The 20,750-nt window shown below is 45.1% G+C and overlaps 1 non-coding gene across 1 annotated transcript; it reads right to left on the bottom strand.

The window, feature by feature from the left end:
* Positions 1 to 6,393: 6,393 nt before the first annotated feature.
* Positions 6,394 to 6,547, bottom strand: LOC138499113 (5.8S ribosomal RNA). Its single transcript, XR_011279148.1, has one exon. It is a non-coding gene; the product is annotated as a 5.8S ribosomal RNA (ribosomal RNA).
* Positions 6,548 to 20,750: the final 14,203 nt, after the last annotated feature.

Below are 20,750 nucleotides of genomic sequence, written 5' to 3' on the forward strand. Positions count from 1 at the left end.
CAACATCAACCTCGCTCTACTCTTTCTACCCCTACATTATTAACATTCTCACCCCAACCGAAATTATTCTCTTGTGGCTCCCAAAACTCTAAGAGCCCACAGTATGATGTCGTGCTATATACTCTCCTATGACATAATCTAACATATTGCTTTTAAGGGAATATTTCGTGTGTGTATGCTAAAAACACATTTGCGTTCATTTCTCTACAGTGTAAGGAAATGGCTTCCCTTTGCCTTCACTGCACTGACACTCAAAGGGGCACACAACGTCATTATTACCAGGAAAAAGTTCGACAGGAATTGAGTGGCCTTAGGAAAGGATGCAATGAACAGAAAATGGTGGTAAACACGTTTGACAAAGGCGAAATATTAACAGTCCTTGTTGTTAGAGACACCACAGCCCAACTTTGGTTAAAGTCCCCGTGTTTCATTGGGCTTGCAATAGCTGTTTAGAGGTTCCTGCCATGAAGATTGGCATTTCAAACTGTCTCGCACGTTGACGAGTTCTTCCCTCCCTCCTGATAGGCCCCTCGAGTTGAGTTATTGCTACAAAATGCTACAGCCCTGCTGATGCTGCAACACGCAATGAGGTTCAGTGATGTGCCTCTCTGCTCGGAGGAATGCTGAGCTGTTTGCATCTGCCTGCTGCATAAGGCTTAACCTAAAAATCACAAGAATCATCCAATTCCAAGCCACGCAATTTGGTTTTCAATTTGACAATATAATGTCTTGTTTTGCCTTGTGAAGATTTGCACAGTGCCACTTCATTGAAAATATAATGACTGTATCCTGATCATGCAAATTGCTTGTTAATAGATAACGTGTTTTGCTATATTTCTTGGTTTTGATTGTTTTATGAAAAGCTTGAAGAATTGTTACCCTTTTGCTTGCAGAAAAAGCAGTTGAAACCTGTTTTTAATTTACACTGCATTCGATCCTTTATCTTTTTTTTTAAAACCAGACCTCGTCATATCCAAACCCATCAACATCGTTGCCTGGCAGTCCACGCATTACTACACAATTCAGTTGTATTCATTGTTTATTTATTTTTAGTTTTTGTGGAGCACTACGAGGCACTGAACCCTCTGCACGGGAACTATGGCAAAAAACATCAGTATGTCGTACGTGGTACCAAGTTGGATTAGCAGAAAAAAAGGAATGACAGAACAAAACAGAAGAAATACAACATCTGAAGTAAAAAGAATGAAAATATAGACGTTTTGGGCATAGATGGATACACAGATTTCGAAGCTAGAGAAAAACAGATGTATGGGACAAAGCCCCGGAAAAAAGCAAATATATGGGACAAAGCCCTGAAAAGAAACCCCACAAATATCTATGGGCATGACATTATTTAGCACATCAATTTCTAAATCACCATCATGGAGATCCCATCTCAAAAATATTTCAAAGCCCCAGGGAAGCTATAGTCCAAAGTACCTGTAAGGACCATCAGGCAAACATACCCCATGGTGAAAAAATAAATAAAACAAACATGAGTCTGAGGGGTCAGGTGTGTTAGGTCATCCTGCTTTACAATCAATGACAATGTTAGAAGCCATTCAAGTTAGCCCTTGGTGAAGAGAGAACTATTAACTCCCACCCAAAAAAAGTCAAGGCAGGGAAATGAAAACAAGGTCTGCATTGATAAATTGGGTGGATTGCTGAAGCAGATCAGTCCATAGTTGACTAAATGGAATACTCTAGGAGGAGGTCAATCAAGCATGGTTCCATTAATAATACCAGAACAGAGATGAAAGCAGAAGGCAAATGAAATGAGGTTGTGAGTGATTCGAATGTTTCTCATTCCTTAGCCCAAAGGTGTGTATAATATACCATCTGCTCCCAGGGAAGGGTGCTCACAGCAGGCCAGAATACACAGTGTACTGCCTGTTGTTTTCAGCCACTCCAGCCCCTTCCCCGGGTGGCGCCATTTTCTTTTTCAATGTGGGGCGACAACAGGGACCATCAATCATTCCAGCCATGCAAAGCCTCTTAGAGACTTTAGCCCAATATATAGTTGCAGCGATACAGCCATTAATAAAGGACACCCCAACCTATATTCGATACACAAGTCACTTTCTATTAGAACTCAAAGATGTGGATTTTGAACAAGGAAGTAACATCCTCTTCACAATGGATGTCACCTGCCTTTACACAAACATTTTACATGAGGCTGGGATAGAAGCCATGGAATGGCTTCTACTCTCATCAGATGCCTGCAAGGCTGATAAGATTTTTCTTCTAACCTTGTTGAAACTAGTTCTGACTAATAAGATTTGGTGACAGACATTTTGCACACATTTCTGGCACCAGCATAGTGGTGGCAATGGTGCCAAGCCATGGAAACACATATATGCTATATTTGGAGACCGAACAAGTCTTGAGATCGGAGAGGTGGAACCAATACCTTTTGTTGTATGCAAGATAAATAGATGATGTGTTTGGCACGTGGGGAAGTCCTATGAATGAACTAGAGAATTTTTTTGAGATGATGAACCGTTTGACAAATGTTCATTTCCTTGATGTGGAAGTGTACTGTGAGACTAACACACTTAAAACAAAGATCTTCACAAAATGCACAGAGCGCAATAGCGTATTGCTTGCTACCAGCGTACCTACCAAGCAGACATTGCATAATGTTCCGTTGAGCCACTTTATGGGCCTCATTACGACCCAGGCGGTAAGGGGTTTACGGCAGCGTAAACAGCGCCGACCCTTACCGCCTGAGTACGAGGTCCCTTAGCGCCATGGCGGATTTAACACCTGCTTTTAGCAGGTGTTAAAATCCATGGCGCTAAGGGACCATGGAGTTAATTACGCCACCGTAATTTACGGTGGCGTAATTAACGCCTTCCCCACTCCCATTATGCCCTATGGGGCAAAAATGGGAATGGGGAAGGGTAAATGGGGATTGGGGACTTACCGCCCCGCCAAGGTCGGAATGGGGCGGTAAGTCCACCAACCACCATGGCGTAAACGTAGTTTACGCCATGGTGGTAAAGTCACGGCCCAGGCGGTAACTTACCGCCTGGGTCGTAATGAGGCCCTATGAGATTTTGAAAGAATATCTCATCAACTGAGGAATATAAGGCTCAGGCAAAGAATCTAAAAGACACATTTATGTAGAGGACACATGATCCTAAACTGATTGAGGCAGTGGCTAAGAAGGTGGAGCGAATTCCAAGAGAGGATCTATTAAAATTCAAATCAGTAAAGGAAAACCCACTCATTGGTCTACGCTGCAAACTATTGTGCACAAAGCTATACAATTACACACATTTTCAAGAAAAAATGGGAGATCATGACGTTAGATCATATTTTAGAGAGGGTATTCTTTAACCCACCAGTCTATGCATATTGGAAAAGTGCAGCATTGAGAATTGTTCTGGTTCAAGCTGAATTTGACCCAAAGGTTTTGGCCAATACTACATACAGTGGGACACAGCCATCCCATAATTGTCAACATTGGGGCAATATCGCAATGAGCAATAACATTACACATCCGTACTCGGGCAAGAAAATATTCTTGAAGCACTCCAGCACTTCTGACTCACCCAACATGGTTTATGGCCTGAAATGTCCCTGCTGCCTTTATTATGTAGGGATCACATCACGAAAAGCCAAAACACGTTGGACGGAGCACAAGTCTAACATCAGGCTGAGGAATAAAATATCTCTGGTAGTGATGCATTTTCTAGAAGCAAAACATAATATTGCACGGTCACATGTGTGATTTTGGAATGGGTGGCTACATCCAAAGGAGAGGGTTATTTGCAAAAGAAACTGTTACAGAGAGAGATAGCATGGACTGAGTCTTTGAACCCCTCGGAGTATGAACACAGAGTTGGATCTATTGTGCTTTCTATGGATATTATGAAATTCTGTATGGTTTCTGATAAAGCAAATTGTCAATGAGTTTCCATGAGTTTCTTTAAGGATTATTAGTTACATGTGTCCATAATAATGAAGTGAGTTAAAAGCATCATTGAAAGTATAAAAAAGCATTTGTAGTGTATATGTATTGACCGGATTCTTTTGACCATATTGTGAACAGATAACTTACCCGGGAGACCTGAGTGATACTGTGATAGTTGTGACTGCATGAAGATTTTTTTAGTTTAATCAACCAAAAGCCAGGGTCCTCAACGAGAGGTCATCATATGATGATTTGGAAGATGTACAAACTCAGAAACGTTGTTGATTGAAGAACATTCAAATGATTGTATTAACAATTGTGCCACATTTGTTGGTATTAAACAGCTGTATTTATGTGTTATAACATGGTGGACAATCAGTTGAGATGAGATTGTGAACGGGTTACGTGCCCAGGAGGTCTAATTGGCTATATGCAATGTTGTGAACATTTAACAAGATAAGCAACAATAAAGAAAATAAATGAGAATAAGGAAAGATCATGCAACTGACTGCGAGAGGTCCCCTGTGGAGACGAGGGCAGAACATTTCAATGTTGATGGCACATTGGAAATAGTATTACCAACACCATGTTAAAATGGCAGCCACCCTGCCGGTTTGCAGCCTAGCCTCGATCTGGCTGTTGGTGTGAGAGCAGCGAATGCAAATAATGGATTTAGGGCACCCGACCGGTTTTGCAGGTCTGCTGCCCCACTGTCCATGCTGGAAATTGACTGCCCAGAGTAAGTAAATGTGAAAAGTGGCGTTTGCACATGTAAACAGTTAGCTAAAGGCACTTGTGTGCCGACTGATGGGTGCAATTCTATGTTCAGGTCCGTCAAGCTTTGTGACTTCCAGTCTTCTTTAGAACTCTTTATTGGAATGGTGTTTTCACCGAACTGAAGTCAGTTGAGAACAGTTTGAGGTCTTATTTTGCTCACTATACTTTGAAATGTTGGGAATGGTTAGTAATACAGTATTTTTTTTTTTATTTTTTATTTTATCTGTTTATAACCTCATAGGTTTTTACAAAACATATTCAAAATTCGCATTCCCTGTTGCGCAGTTTGTGTACTTCCTAAGGACACCACTCCTGGAGACTCCTTTCATTACTCTAGACTCGAGAGCAGGCTTAACATGGGTGCCTCCTCAGGGCACACCTGGAGGCGCATTTAATTTGGCCCATTAGCTCTTTGCAGGGCGACAGTCAAAAATTTTGCGGCTGTCCTGGACCATTTAGCCGAGTCCCCGGCTATCAGCCGTGACCAGGAGGTTTCCTCATCCAACATCTTGGCTTCGTTGAAGAGTGGTGTCAGATAGGATTGTCTCTCATAGGATAGGGCTGGACATATCATTAATAGATGTCTGAGTGATTCTCGGTTGTCCGGCACACTGCATAGACGACACTCCGCCGATGGGGACAGCGCTCTACTAGATAGAATTTCTCTAGCAGGCAATAAGTTCAGCCGTGCCCGCATAAAGGTTCTTCTTAGATTTTTTTCCGGGAACTTGTCACAGTACTTTAAGGGTTCCTTTAGGCAATTGTGAGAGGGAGGTAGGTGCTTTAACGATTTGTATGAAAGAGCTTTTTCGTTTGTGCAAATCCAATCTTGCTGCTCTAACTTTGTTTTGACACAGCATGGATTTGAAATCAGTATTTCTTCATCACACACTACCGCCTCCATAGCGATCTTGATTTTTTTTTCCCAATCTACCAAGGCTTTGCAGTTCCGTCCTTGTAGTTCAGCCGCCACGATTTTGAAAATCGGGGGGGAGCTTTGGAGCAGAATTTTCCTGTATAGTTGAATTGCACATATGGTCACCACCGCTCCGAGAGATAGCAAACCTAATTCTCGACGGATTGCTGGAAGGGGAGCTGACTTAGGTAGGCCTAATATTGATTTCCAGACGAAGCCTTCCAGACGTGACCATAGTTCATCCGGGAGATTGAGGTTTGCCGCCATGCCATAAGTAATGGTTGGAACTACTTTAGTTTTGTAGAATTGCAGGGCGGGGAACCATGAGAATTTTCCAAATTTCCCATCGACTGCCCGCATTTGAGAGGTTAAGTTTCGCGCTTTGGACCAAAGCGAGTTTTGGAGTGAGTTTTCACGGAGCGTGTTGTCGAGCATTACTCCGAGATATTTATATTCGGTTATGACTTCGATTTTTGTTTGTCCCAAAGCCCAGCCGAAGGTTGATTTAGTGCTCTTTGTTGATTTTGAGAGTATCAGGATTTTGGTTTTCGTTTTGTTGATTTGCAAATTGTTCGTGCTCATATAGGCTGCCACGTTGGTCAACTGGTGCTGAAGGCCGATTGCTGTTTGGTCCAGCAGAACCAGGTCATCGGCATACCATAGCCTAGACACTTTCTCCCCTCCTACTTTTGGAGGGAATGCTCTCACCATTTTCTCAGACTCTTGATAGTCCCCGATAAATGCAATAAACAGGGCCGGGGCCAGGGGGCATCCCTGTTAGCGACCCTCAGACAAGCGTAGCCCCGGGAGGAACCCGGGGCCGCAAGGTGCGTTCGAAGTGTCGATGATCAATGTGTCCTGCAATTCACACTAATTCTCGCAGCTAGCTGCGTTCTTCATCGACGCGCGAGCCGAGTGATCCACCGCCAAGAGTAATACAGTATTTTCTTTTTAGGCATATAGATATTGAGTGATATTGATCAGAATCAGAGGTCAGTGACTGGACCTTCTTTAAAACTAGATATGGATTGTGAATATACAATAAGATTGGAATGATAAAGTAAATTGTTCTCTATTATAGGTAACATTGAATGTGTATATTGAACCTAAACGACAGCAATATAGCCCTTGGAAGAAGGATACATTTTGATATCTGAAACGTGTTACCAACATTATTAGGTCAAAGAACAATTGACTATGCTGTCAGAATTGTTGTTGTAAATCATAGCTTACTGAAGAAATTGTATGCTCGGAAGAACTGAGTTCTAGAAAAAGAAGAAAAACTGTGATTTGAATTTGATATGATATGATTGGTTATTTATAATGCGCTTAATACCCAGAGGTTTCTTGTGGACCAGGGAATCAAACTGCCCCATGTTGTCTTGCTGCCAAGGCAAGTACGTTGCCCCTGAGCTATTATTTTTCTCTTGTCTCTATTGAACCTTAAATGTTTTAACACCCACATCGAGAATGTTGATATTTTGGTTATAGTGATGGTATATAGAAGCAAATTGTATTTAAAAAAAAGGGGGATCCCTTATTGGAGTGTTCCACAATTACCTGTTGGTCCAACAGGTCATGTGTGCGTGACAACAGGTAGCGTCTTCTTGTTGCCCCCTGTAAGGGCTACAGGGGTGACGAACTCATGATGGCTGGCCCAAGCGACCCGGTTGCCAGAGAAGGAGAGAGTGTGGCCGACAAAGGAGAATGGTGGGGCCGCGGTAATCATTTGCCCAGTATCGACACCAAAACAGAAGGAACGGACACAGCCGCTACACACAAGGAAGGAAATCCACATGGAGAAGCAGACTGGGAAGAAAACGGCCCGGCAGCTGTCACAGCCGTCTCCGTGAAAGAAGCAGAGGATGTGCCAAAGCCCTTCCAGGCTGAAAATAGCAAAGCCAATTGAGTTATCTTTAACTCACCACGCGGTGCCCTGGAATGGTGTCCGCCAATAGTCGCCGCACCGGTGGCACAACTCCAACCAACAAAAGAGTGCTCTCTGATGTTAAGAGACATACCTGCGGTATCCGGCCTGTCGAAACAGACATGAGCCTCCCTTTTCTGACTGCACATGCAGAGGCATTATGAAAGCCCTAATTCTGGAAAAAAGAGGGTGGGGTTTGGGTGGGTTTTTCTAACATTCAAATTATAAACACTGCTGATTGCCTAAGGCTGACACTAAGGAAGGATTAATGAGATTTTCTCCGCTCTGTTGCAGAACAGATCGGAACTGGAGGAGAGCGCCACGGAACACCGCTGGGCATACGAAGACTAGGATCAGAAGCAAGCTCATCCATCCTTATTTCTTGAGCTATTGCAGACCATATCTGCCCTGGACTGCTTAAAGTCTAGGATCACAGAACAAATAACTCTCTTTTTTTATCTTTTTTCTTTTCTTGAGTCAATAAAGATATTATTTTGTTCAGGCATCCAAGCTGTCCTGCCTCTTCTTACACCGCCCCACTCCCCCAACCCAAAACAAAACATACTCTTTACCCACCACCTCCCTCCCTCCCTCTCTCCCCACTTATCTGCTGGACTGGAGCTTTGCTCTGGCCTGCCTTGGTTCAGGCTGACAGGCCATTACCGGACGAAATGTTCTTTTTCATGTGGATTACTAACGTGTATCTAATGTTTTGACTTTAAGCTAGATGACAAATAACAGAGAAAATGTCTTCACTGGTGGGATTACAATAGGGAAATTGTTATGTTGTTATAGTTCATTTGTATAACGCGTTATGTACCATTTGTATGATCTCAAAGCGCTGTGGTTTGAATGCCGTAAGGGACCGTGTTCCGTATCAGTTGAAGGAGTAGTGTGGCATATAGTGCCTGGGTGCACTTGGATTGTGAGCCACCAGAGTGTTTTTTTGCGGGTTGGCTTCAATCTAATGCTACTTGTAGTGCAGTGAATGTAAGAGATCAGTGTAATGTGTGCAGCACGGGGTGGTCTCTGAGTGCAGCTAGGCACATTTTTTGTGTGGGGTATAGCTGCATTGTCCTAGGCTGTTGAGGTGTTTTATGAGCGATATATGTATGTGTGCAGCTAGGCCAAATCGATCAAGGCGTGTAGCTGCATTCTAATGTTTGTTGATGTAAAAAAGGAGAGTGAGCATAGTCGTATGAAAGAGTGTCTGTGGTTATCGGCTCTTGGCCGTTGCGGGTATGCTGATTTATTTTGGACAGGCAGTCATTTTCGGGACACTCAGTGGTTTGATTTGTATGGCCCATTTCCTGGGTTCTTGTAGGTATTTTCAATTGGGTTGCTGGATTCTTCTTGCGATATTCTGCCGTGATGTTTCGTTTCAGGTTATTGTTGATTTTCAAGGGACAATGATCGAAAGGGCTGGGCTATATGGACATGGCCAGTCCTTTTCGGGATGCTCTGTCGTTGGAACTGGAGGGGGGGGGCATTTTCAGGGTCATTGTAGGGGTTTTGTGTTGTATTGTTGGGCGCTTATTGGAATATTCAGTGGGGATGTTCTGATTTCACAGGACACTGGCCATAAAGGGATGGGAATATGTCCCATGGCTGTGCTTGACCTTAGCCTGCATGTTGGGTGGTAGCGCATAGTCTTCTCTTGGAGGTATGATGAGCCACCCTTGTGCACTGCTCGGTGGGTGTTTCACCGTTTTTTAAAGGTGGCCCTTCGTCTAATAGGCAGCCAGTGGAGGGTCTGGCAAGCAGGGGTGATGTGGTCCCTTCGTCACAGTGCAAGGATGAATTTAGCTGCTGCGTTTTGGACTCTTCAGAGTTTCTTAATTTGGTATGCCAGAGTACCCAGGTACATGGGGTTTGCATAGTCCAGTCTGGACATGGCAATTGACATAATAGAAGTCAATCTAACGGGAAGTAGAGATAAGGGAAGATGTGTCTGAGAAGCCTGAGGTGGTAGTGACAGGATTTCGATACATTGTTGATCTGGTGGGACAGGGTTAGGTCTGAGTTTAATATGCAGCAATGGTTTGGGTTGCAGGAGTAGGGCTGCCACACACCATGACCTCTGTTTTCCCTGGGTTGAGGAGGAGGTGGGTTGCAATCATCCATAGGTCTATATTATTGCAAGCTGCTAGGTCGGGGGGGATCACGGCTCATCTTGTGGATTCTCAGGATGTTTGGGTGTCAGCATAATTGTAGCAGATGAGGTTGTGTAAGCGGACGGTTGCTTGTAGTGGGCTTATGTAGAGGTTGAAAAGGAGTGAAGAGAGGCAACCGCCTTGGGGTACTCCAGTGTTCACTGCTCAAGCTGATGAGGTCAAAGGGGGGAGGATAGTGATTTTTTTTTACTGTTGTTAGGAAATGAGGCAATCCAGCTGAGTGCCAAGTCTCAGATTCCAAGTGAGTGGAGCCGGTCGAGGAGGAGGAGTGGTTGACAGTGTCAAAGGCAGCTGAGAGATCAAGGAGAACCAGAGTGGAGCATCTTTCAGTATCTGCCATGACCTTGAGGTAATCCAAGATCGAGATAAGCGTGGTTTCAGTTCTAAGGAGAGGCAGAAAGCCAGACTGTGTGAGGTGAGTTGAGAGTAGGCAGAGCGGTCGATGAGTTTCACCAGGAATCTGGTGTTGGAGATGGGCCTGTTGAGTGGTATGGTTGAGAGGGGTTGAGGCCTGGCTTTTTCAGGAGAGGTTTGACGTGCGCCATCTTGAAGGGGTCTGGGAAGGAGCCAGAGGTGAATGAGTGATTGAGTATGGATCTGGCCAGTTCCCCTGCACAGGTGGAGGAGAAGATTTCTTTGAGGAGGGAGGCAGGCCAGGATCAAGGTGGGACCCCGAGGGTCTGATGCTGGGCAGTAGTTTATGGAATTATTCACTCGAGGTCGGTTTGAAGGAGTTGTAGGTTAGTGCTGTGGGGGTGGGCGGTGGTCTTGAGCCCCAGCAGTAGGGCGGGTGGTGAGGATGGAGAGTTTAACATTAAGGGTGCTTTTCTGTAGAAGTGATGGAAGAGCGAGTCACACAGCGCTTGTGTGGGTGTGGTGGGGTCACTGCTGCAACTGGGGTTCACAAATTCCAAGATGATCCTGTGGAGCTCTTTACTGCTGTTGCAGCAGCTCAGTATTCTATTATTATGGTCGTTTTTTTCGGCTTTTCAGATCTCACATTTGTAGTTATGGTGGTGGTGAGCGAACAGGAATTGTTAAGGGTGATTTTTGATATTTGCCATCTGTGCTCCAGGGTGCGGTGAAGGGTTTTGATGGTCTTCAGGTGGGACGCGAACCAGTTAGGAATTGGTCCTTTGTGGGTGTGGGCAGGGTGTTGTTGAGCCAGGAGTCAAATGATTTGATAGGTAGAGGTCTATCCGACTTTGGGAGTGAGCGTTGCAAGGCTTCGGCTAAGTCATATAGTTTTGACCCTGTTCCAGCATTTGTGGTCATTGGGGGAGACCGCAGGGACTGTAGGGGGTGTGGTTGTAGTGTGGATATGAAACAGTAGCATTGAGTGGTCAGTCCAGATGAGTGGTTTAGGGCTGGACACTGAGATAAGGTCAGAGGAGCTGAAAATTGCATCAAGGGTGTGGCCTCCATTGTGGTAGGGTCTGTGGTATGCCTTGAGAGGTTGAGTCCCTCTAGGCTGTCAACCAAAGGGTGGGTCATGGGGTTGTTGGAAATATCAAACCAGATATTGAAGTCCCCAGTAGGGTGAGTGAAGGATGATTGAACAGAATGCTAGCTAGTGAGTCACAGAGATTGTTTGAAAAAGTTTGTCATATCCTGGCAGGTTTGTAGATAAGAAGAAAAGTGAGAGAGATAGTGGATAACAGCGACAGTTTGACCTGTAGGGTTTTGAAGTTGGCTGTGCATGGATGGGTTTCGGTGAGTGAGATGTATATGTAGGGCTTGTGAATGATGGCTATTGCCGCACCTTTGGTATCTCTGTTGTGGGCGATGAGAGTGTAGTGGGTGAGGAGACTGTGGTACTATTTTTTTCATGAAACGATTTCATGTGCACTAGGGTGTTTTTCAGAAGAATAAGTTGTTATGTAAATTATTGGTTATACTTGCCATGAGAAAGCCTATCAGGAGAAACAGTAGCACGTGCACAATCGGTCAGTATCAGCTTTGTGTGTACTGCTTAGTTACATGGCATATTGGCTTGGTATATATTGCCGGATTACAAGGTCAGATTGTGTATAGTTTGGTTTTCTTTCTTGGATAAAATAGCTATTTTCATGATTCACATCAAATACATTTATTAAACATATTTTTTTGAAAACCAATGTATGTGAATTGAGCATTCATTTTTCATTATACTGAGCACAGTTCATCCTCTTGGTTACTTAGAAAACTTTTTAGGTTTATTTTCTGATATTTCCAACTAATCTGAAAGGGACACCATACTCAACTCCTGAGAACTGAGCAAAAGTAGATCCAATGTTTAGAATCAGTTAAAACTTTTCAATTTGTGAAATAATTGGAGCACTCTCGTATTGTAAATCTGTGTTTCTGGTGGTTTCATATTGATGTACTACCACGGACCTAGTTGTCAGTATGAGCAAAACAAAATTCGACCCTTCCCAGGACCCACATATTGGTCTTCAAATATCAAATAGACTGCCTTTAAGAGGGCCCATATTCTCTTCTTTGCATTTAAGAATGCATGCTTACACAGACATGCTCTCTGAACACATTGTGTTGATAACTCAGATTAGTTCCTGAGTCCTAGTTGAGTAAGGACACATAAACAAATGAGGTCTACAACTGGAACACAGGGAAACAAACAAACAGAAACTGAAGGACTATGCATTGAAAAACTATTATCAGAAACCTATAGAAACATAAATAATTCACATTTCTTTGGATTCCTATCTCCATGAAAATATTTAAGATGGCAGAGCAGTGTCACATGTCATGCTGCCACCAGCAAGTGTCTGAATGTGTATCCATGATGAATGAGTGAAGTAATGATCCATCACCACAGGGCAGCCCATCCATAACGAGAAAGCTGATCCGTGGGGGAATACATGATTCCATCCATATAATGGAACTCTCAACAAAATATGTTTTAATGATTGTTTATATAGGTCTAAGGGAAGCACGATCCCCTAGCTAGACTCCTACTAAGTAGAGGTCGATATTATGTTTTCAGGAGCAACCAAGAAGGGAGTGATTGATCCCAAAATGTATCAGAGCCTCGTGTGACTCTGCACCTCACTGAATAATTTGGGTGACCTTCTTATATGTTTTACTAGCACCATATATGTCAGTGCAACAATCATAATGATCATTGGGGTCATATTCATTTTAAAAGAAAATTGGATGATGGGAACATTTGGACTTCTATGAAAATGTCTCCTCCATGCAATTTTAAACCTTTCTAACGTGAAAAATGAAAGTGTTACAACAGGCGAAATCGGCTCTACACCTTTTTTTTCCATGAGGTGCTGGAAAAGTAATGATGATTGTTGGAGGCATTGGGCCTCATTCCGAGATTGGAGGTAGTTTATGGCCTATTTGCGCCATGACTGCTTCCAATAACGGTACCGGCACAGTCTCATTCAATGAGGACTTAGCGGTGTGGTCCGACCTTTGCGGGACTGGTAAGTCCCCATTGAAAAAAACATTCCCCATTCCCATTTGAGCCCCCATAGGGCTCATTGGGAATGTGGAAGTAGCTAATAACGGTACTGCAATTTGCGGTATCGTTATTGGCTCTGATTTCCCGTAGCGGGTCCCGTCCATTACGCCTGGTCAGACCATGCGTTAAAGGAGGGACCCGCTAATGGAACTCGTAGTAGGGCAGTAAGGGATTACCACCACCAGTCTCCTTACCGGTGCCCGGTATCCCTTACCGCCCTACACATAATGAGGCCCATTGACAATGGATTTCTTTGAAATCTTCCTGCTTACAGTAGCTGCTAAAACAGTCAGATTCCAAATTAATACAATACACTAACACCAGTATGAAAATAAAAAAATTAAAAAAGGGGAAATCTCCCAGCTCAGACAAAAGAGGTATTAATGTGTAACACCTGTCTTGAACACCTTGTTTCTGATTCTGGAGATTGGAAAATCAGCCCTCATCTTTAGGAACCACTTTAAATTACAGATGCAATGTGACAGTGAATGTGTGCACTGGAGACTAAGTACTCACATGGAAGCATAAGAGTTCCTAATTAATTAAATATAAAAAGAATCTCTTCAGTCTACTAACTAATGATCTTTGATTAAAGGACCTCACTGCCAATTCCCCTTTTGTATAGCCTCACCCATAGTTCGTTCCAATGAAAGCAGACAATTGGGTTTTCAAGAAGCACAATTAAAGCAAAGAAAATTGTTTATCTTAACTTACAAGAAGGTTTTTTGTTCCAGATGAAGAACCTATTAAACATGTTGAGAAAAATCACATCACCCTATGGGCTAAAACACAGCAAACATTTAGCTTGTGTATCTAATGCATGAAGTCCTCACACATGTTTTAATTAATACCTCAGCGAAGGATCGCTACTGGACACATAATAATCATTGCAAGTGGATAAAGAGCAGTTTGTCCCTAGAGATAAATATTCCTAATTACGCTATGTGATACTTGTGATGAGAATATTCAAATATGTCCGCTAGTCGGTCATCCACTCTCTAACCTCAATATCATAGGACATCCTCTGTGACACTACCCGTAGTACTATCAGGTTTCCTTGCATAAACGTGTTTGGTGTTAATAATATAAATACAATGTGTTGCAGTGACTTAGGGGGTCATCAGGAGTGTGGCGGTAAGGGGTTAATGGCACCGGCATCCTTACCGCATTCCGAGGTCCCTTAGCGGGTCCCACTAAGGCCGGCCGTTCTTAGCGGGAACCGCTAAGGGACCAGGGAGCTAATAACGGGCCTGTAATTTACAGGCCCGTTATTAGCTCCCTCCCCATTCCCATCGAGCCCTATGGGGGCTCGAATGGGAATGGGGAAGGGTTTTTTGAATGGGGATTTACCGGGTCCTCCAAGGTTGGAATGACCCAGTAAGTCCCCATTCAGAGAACCCGGACCTGGACACGACTTTGACCCCCTTAATCTGTTTAACCAGCACCAGCTATAACAAGAAGAAGGGTTTGTTAAAAATAATTTTGTTACATTCTACATCACTTTTCTCCAAAGCGGTGCACAATAGGAATAATGGTACAAAATAATGAGCAACATGAGTGACAAACAAACATTAGTACCTTGTGCTGTGAATCCACGGGATACACCTCATGTGGATTGGCTCCCATTGTAATCCTGTGGAGGCACCATGGAAAGCGAGAGGGGAATACACATACTCCCTTCTCCCTGGTCCATGTTTTTTTCCAATGTAAGTAAATGACCGCCATGGAAAGGGAGAAGTGACTATGCGCAGTCCCTTCGCCTCTTCCATGGTGGCCATTTTCTTTGTTTACTATGGCTGCCACGGAAAGAGAAAATAGACTATGTTTTCTTGCCGTGGTGGGTATTTTTAAATTACTTTTTTGGACTTTTTTTTTCGGCTGCAAAATGCAACACATCTTACAGCTGTGAAAAAAAAACATTAGTGCCCCGGTCTAATGGCCTGGGGTACTAATGGCAATAAGCCCCTCAACGGCAGGCCATTATCACCTACGGTAATTCCCCCGGTGCCTTTGTGTCAAACTACATGTCTGCCTGCTGTGGCTGCTTTGCCCGACAGGTCTGACCCTGCCGGGCACAGCGGCCATGGTAGACTCTCCACTCACGGAAGCGCCGGCAGCATTAACAATGGTGCTGGTGCTTCTGAGTCCGCACTCCCATTGAGTCCTATGGGACTCTATGGGAATGGGGACTTACATTTTATCGGTGCCTGACTTCCCAGGCCAACGGCCTTGTAATCTCCCAGCGGCACCGGGAAGACAAGTGCGGGTAATATTTTATGAGTCTGCCGGCATCCCACCTGTAGCACCGACAAGAGGTACTGCTCGAATTGCAATGAGGCTCATTGTGCAAGAGGGATGTTGAACTTGAAGTAAGCCTAAGGAAGTAGAAAATTGTTGACATAAAGGTTGATGGAGCAAAATTAAATAAGAGAAATAGTCTGGTACACGGCCATGTACACATTTAAATTCAAAGGATAAACAAAAAAATTGAACCTATATAAAATAGTTAACCAATGTAAAATGCCAAAATACAATCAAATACTAGAACAATAGTTAAAGATAAACATGCTCCTGTAAGCAGAATACAAGATCGATTGAATCAGAAGAAAAGCCCATTTGGGTAACCCAACATTTAGAGAATAGCAGTCATTTAAAAAAGCAGAGTTTTTGTTACGTAAAAAGTCAATAAATGTCGGCTCTTCCCATTATTGTAAGGTTGAAAATAACAAGCCACGGTTACTGACAGAATTTGACTTTGATCATTAAAAGAAATAGAACTAGGACATTGCATAGTTACATACAAAGGAAAAAAAAATCCGTTTTTTTGGATTGAGTTATAGAAAATGTGTGGCCATCCAGGATTCGACAGGTGACAGACACTGGGTCAGTTGCTGATGAAGTGAATCTATAAATGTATGAAAGGAAAAGAAAATGTGTGTAGGATCAGTATAAGAAATGTGCTTGAAAACAGTCAGACTGAATCTGAGAGGACAGTGGTTTAATACATGGAGTAAGCAACAGTGGATCAAGAATTGGAACCGTGTACACAATAGAATAGTGTCTGGGCAAGGTTAAAATAACATTTCATGAGACAGAGAAAGAACGATGAACCAGGTAAGAAAAAATAAATAAAGAGCACTGTCATATATCCCCAAGTAAAGGTAAAGAAGTATGAAGTATATGGTCAGCCACAGTGTCAAAAACAGCTGAGTAATCAAAAAGTTAAAGAAAGGAAGTTAATTTACGATAACTAGCCTGTAAGATGAAATCACACACAACTCATAATGCAGTTTCTGTACAATGGCAGGCACCTAAGCCACACTAGAGTCTATGATATGATATGGCATTTATAACGCGCCTATAAACAAGTGTTTCAAGGCACGACGAGGCAAGGGAGGGGGAACATAGGCCAGGTGTCAATCAGATCGCGCAAGTGCGGGGGACGGGGAAGGGACAGTGCAGTACATGGGAATAGGCAATTAATTATTAAAGGTGAGCCAAGCAGATATTGAAGAATAACTAATCCTGTTTAATAACTTGTATAAAGAAGTGAATTAGGCTATAAGGCAATCATTGCAGGGATTGGAAGGGTCAATACTATTTTTTTCAGTACAGTAATAATAACCTCTTACATACAATTAATTGGAAAACAGACATTTAAATGATGTATTTAAAAAAAAAGCACAAGGTAAGATGCAATTGAGATGACGTCTGATATTACAAGGTAAGAGCGCAAAGGATCAGAAGGTGCACATGATCGAGTAAGGACAGAGCTAACATCCTACTTATTAAGAATAGAGAAATGAACGATTACCAACGACAGTGTTAATTGGCAATGACGAGCAACCAACTCGATGAAAGGAAGAACGAGTGCCTTCAATTTTAGTAACAAACTGGGAAGCAAAGTCTCTACAGTGCAATGAGCCTGAAAGAGAGGTATCAGTTGATGGGGCTGACAGAAACATGTCAATAGTAGAGGAAAGTTAACGGGTAAAGAAGCTTGAGAACATATAAAGTTGATGCATAAGCCTTTGTGTAACAGTGATGTTCTACACTGCAGATTTGCTGTCAAAGGTTTTAAGTGATCCCATAAACCATGGGCAAGACATTTTAAATTTAGAATCAAATGCCACATTGGGACAATTCTGAGCAATAGAACACTATGGCCCTCATTACGACCCTGGCGGAAAGTGACTGACCGGAGCGCCACAGCGTAAATAGCGTTTCCGCCAGTGCACGAAGGAGCAAAGTGCGGCCCATTCGGACCCATCGGGCACGAGCACCACGCCACGGCGGAAGTGCAAAGTCCGCGATGGCGGAAATGACCCCAAAACGGCCCACACCGCCGCCGTACGGCGCCCTAGGTGCAATACCGCCACCCCTCTTAGCGGTCACCGCAGTGTGCGCCTACCGGAAAGTACGGTGACCGGAAATATACGGAAACGGAAGTAAAAACATGGGCCCGGAACGGGAAACATCCCGCCGTACACCTATAAAACCACTAAAACCACACAACCACTAAAATCACTACCCTGAAACACACCCCAACCCGTCACCCACCCTAGCGAAACCAAGACAAATGGGAAAAGTAGCGAAGAAAGCGTGCGACCGCAAGCGGCAGGTCCACTTCTCCCGTGAGGAACTCACCGTGCTAACAGAGACCCTCCAGGAGAATGCTGCCGTCGTCTTCTCCACGCAAATGACCAGAACGGCACTTGCAAACAAGAAGACCATATGGGCTCTGGTGGCACAGCGGGTAAGTGCGGTGGGGACCGCACCCCGCACCCCACAGCAATGCCGCAAGCGATGGGACGACCTGCGGATACGCGTCCGCAGCATACTCTCTGCCAACCGCAACATTGCCACAGCCACCGGGGGAGGTCCTGAATCACCCATCAAGTTGACCCCCTGGGAAGAAATCTGTGCCTCCACCATCGGAATGGAGAGCATAGAGGGAGTCGGAGGGATGGAGAAAGGAGTGCAGACATCCGAAGATTCAGGTAGGTGGGCCAGATAAAACAATGCCAAATCCACACAGTCCATCCATGTGAAGTACCATGCGTCCACATAGTGCAACAGAAACACATGTCCAGGAGAACGTCCACACACATCGGCCTGATAGCGCACGTTAAAACCCACAATAAATACATAAATAATTAAAAACCCCTAATACACGCACTACACGTGCAGCAGGCACACCCTAACTGCAGGCTGCCAAACAACTGCACCCTCACTCCACACACAAATTAAAGCACCTCCAAGGCCCCGACCCAAATCACCCTCAGGTACCACCCCAATGCATGTGATACAATGCCTTTCCAATTCCCACAGACCCATCAATAACCCTCGCCCTCCTTTACTCCACCACAGGGTCCGATCCAAACGACGAGCTACAGGACACCCCTACCAGCACACCTGCAAAGAGGGCCAAGACCAACGGCCAGAGACCCTCCACCTCAGCTGCACGCATCAAGACACGGCAGCAGCACAAATCAGGTGGCAGCACAGAGGAGGGAACATCAACAGGCACCCCAGCAGCCAGCATGCCCACAACACCACCACCACAGGTCCCCCCAATGGATGCCACAGAAGGCACTGCCTCTGGTGGCAGCAGCACCATAGGTGACACCCCATTGATGGCAGCATGCTCGGACACAGAAAACGGGGATGTCGATGTCAGATCCATCCATGACCTGTCCCAATCCCCCTGTCTGTCCCATCCCGTACAACATGAGGATACCACGCAGGGGCAGCCACAAGACGACGACTGGCCATCCCCCACAAGCCCTGTGGCAAGGCAACATGAGGACAACAGCCCCTCTGTGACACCCCCGCAAATGGCCATGGCCCAGCAGAGGCAACAGTCCCTCGACCAGTTAATCGTACAACAGCAGCAACTGGCCACACTCCTCAAGGACCATGCCGATGAATGTGGGGGCACTAAGGCAGACATAGAAACATCAACTGAGACACTTAGGGCAGAAATGGAGAGAGGTACAGAGACGCTAAGGGCACAAATGGAGAGTAGCACCGAGAGCCTGAGAGTCCAAATGGAGAGTAGCACCGAGAGCCTGAGAGTCCAAATGGAGAGAAGCACCGAGAGCCTGAGGGGGGAACTGCATGCGACGTCCACAGACGTATGTGCCGAACTTGCCGCAGTGCGCCGTGTGCTCACTGAGCTCTCGCAAACCCTTAGGGACATGCATGGACGTGAGCAGGCAGACACATCATCCGTTGCAAGTTCCGTCCAGGGCAGCCCCCAACGTAGATCTGGAAGGAACCTGCGCTCCACAGGCAGGGGTGCCCCTGATACCCGCAGAGGGGGCTTGCAATAGCGACATCCCACTGACAATGAGCATCTTTGGACACTGGTGTTCGGGGGGGAGGTAGGAGGGTGGAGGGGGTGTGTTGGGCTCACTTGGGTGGCGGGTCGATAGGGTGTTCAACATGACATCACATATGCCATAAAAAGTGCACGATCAACCAATGAGATGTGTGGACATTGATCTTTGTGTACTAGGCCATCATAGGCGTACAGTCCATATTGTGCATGTCCCAGACACACGCAGTGCCACGAGTCCCGTGTCCATGTATCAGCCACCAGGCGTGAGTACTAGAAGCATGCATCAATGAGATGCTGACGAATGTCACGGGCCTCCGGTGCCTCGCAGACTCCATGAGGTGCTGCCACATCCCCACCCTCATCATGACCATCATCAGGTGCTTGCAGTTCTGCGTCAGGGGGCATGGGCACATTTCTACGTACGCACATGTTGTGGAGCATGACACATGCCATGACCATCTTTGCAACCTTCTCATGGCGGTACAGGAGTGCCCCGCCAGACCTGCTGAGGCAGCGGAAACGAGTCTTCAGTAGGCCGAATGCCTGTTCAATGACTACACGGGTACGTGAGTGGGCATGGTTGTAGTCCTCCTCATGCTGGTCCCGTGGGTTCCGGACTGGTGTGAGGAGCCATCTCTTCAGTGGATATCCAGCATCACCTGTATGTGGACGAGAAACATATGATGTGGAATGCCATTGCTACGTACGCACACCCCCCCCCCTTCCTGCCAGGTCATTGCCAAATCACATACCCCACATAATCATGCATGTAATGAGACTCACCGAGTAGCCAGGATCTGTTCCCTGCGTGTCGCTCCATGTAGCGTGGTATTGTAGAGTTCCTCAAGACCATAGAATCATGGGTTGATCCAGGGAATCGGGCACAACAATGTGTAATGATCCTGTTGGAGTCACACACCATTTGTACATTCAGGGAATGAAATTGTTTTCGGTTGCGGTACTGGGCCTCCATGGCATGTGGGACGACCAATTCCACATGGGTGCAGTCGATGGCACCAATGCAACCCGGTATGCCGGCAAGTGCATGGAATCCCACTTTTGTGTTGGTAATTTCCTGCTCCGAGCGTGGTAGAGAGATGTAGTCGTCTGCGTGCTGCAGGAGGGCATCGAGCACTTGAAATAGTGTCCGTGAGAACAGTGGCTGAGAAATGCCATGCAACTGTCCGACTGTGTGCTGGTAGGTGCCTGTGGCCAGGAA

Source organism: Ambystoma mexicanum, chromosome 5q, assembly GCF_040938575.1.
Source record: "Ambystoma mexicanum isolate Mex_15411 chromosome 5q, UKY_AmexF1_1, whole genome shotgun sequence".
In the NCBI taxonomy this organism is placed as follows: domain Eukaryota; kingdom Metazoa; phylum Chordata; class Amphibia; order Caudata; family Ambystomatidae; genus Ambystoma; species Ambystoma mexicanum.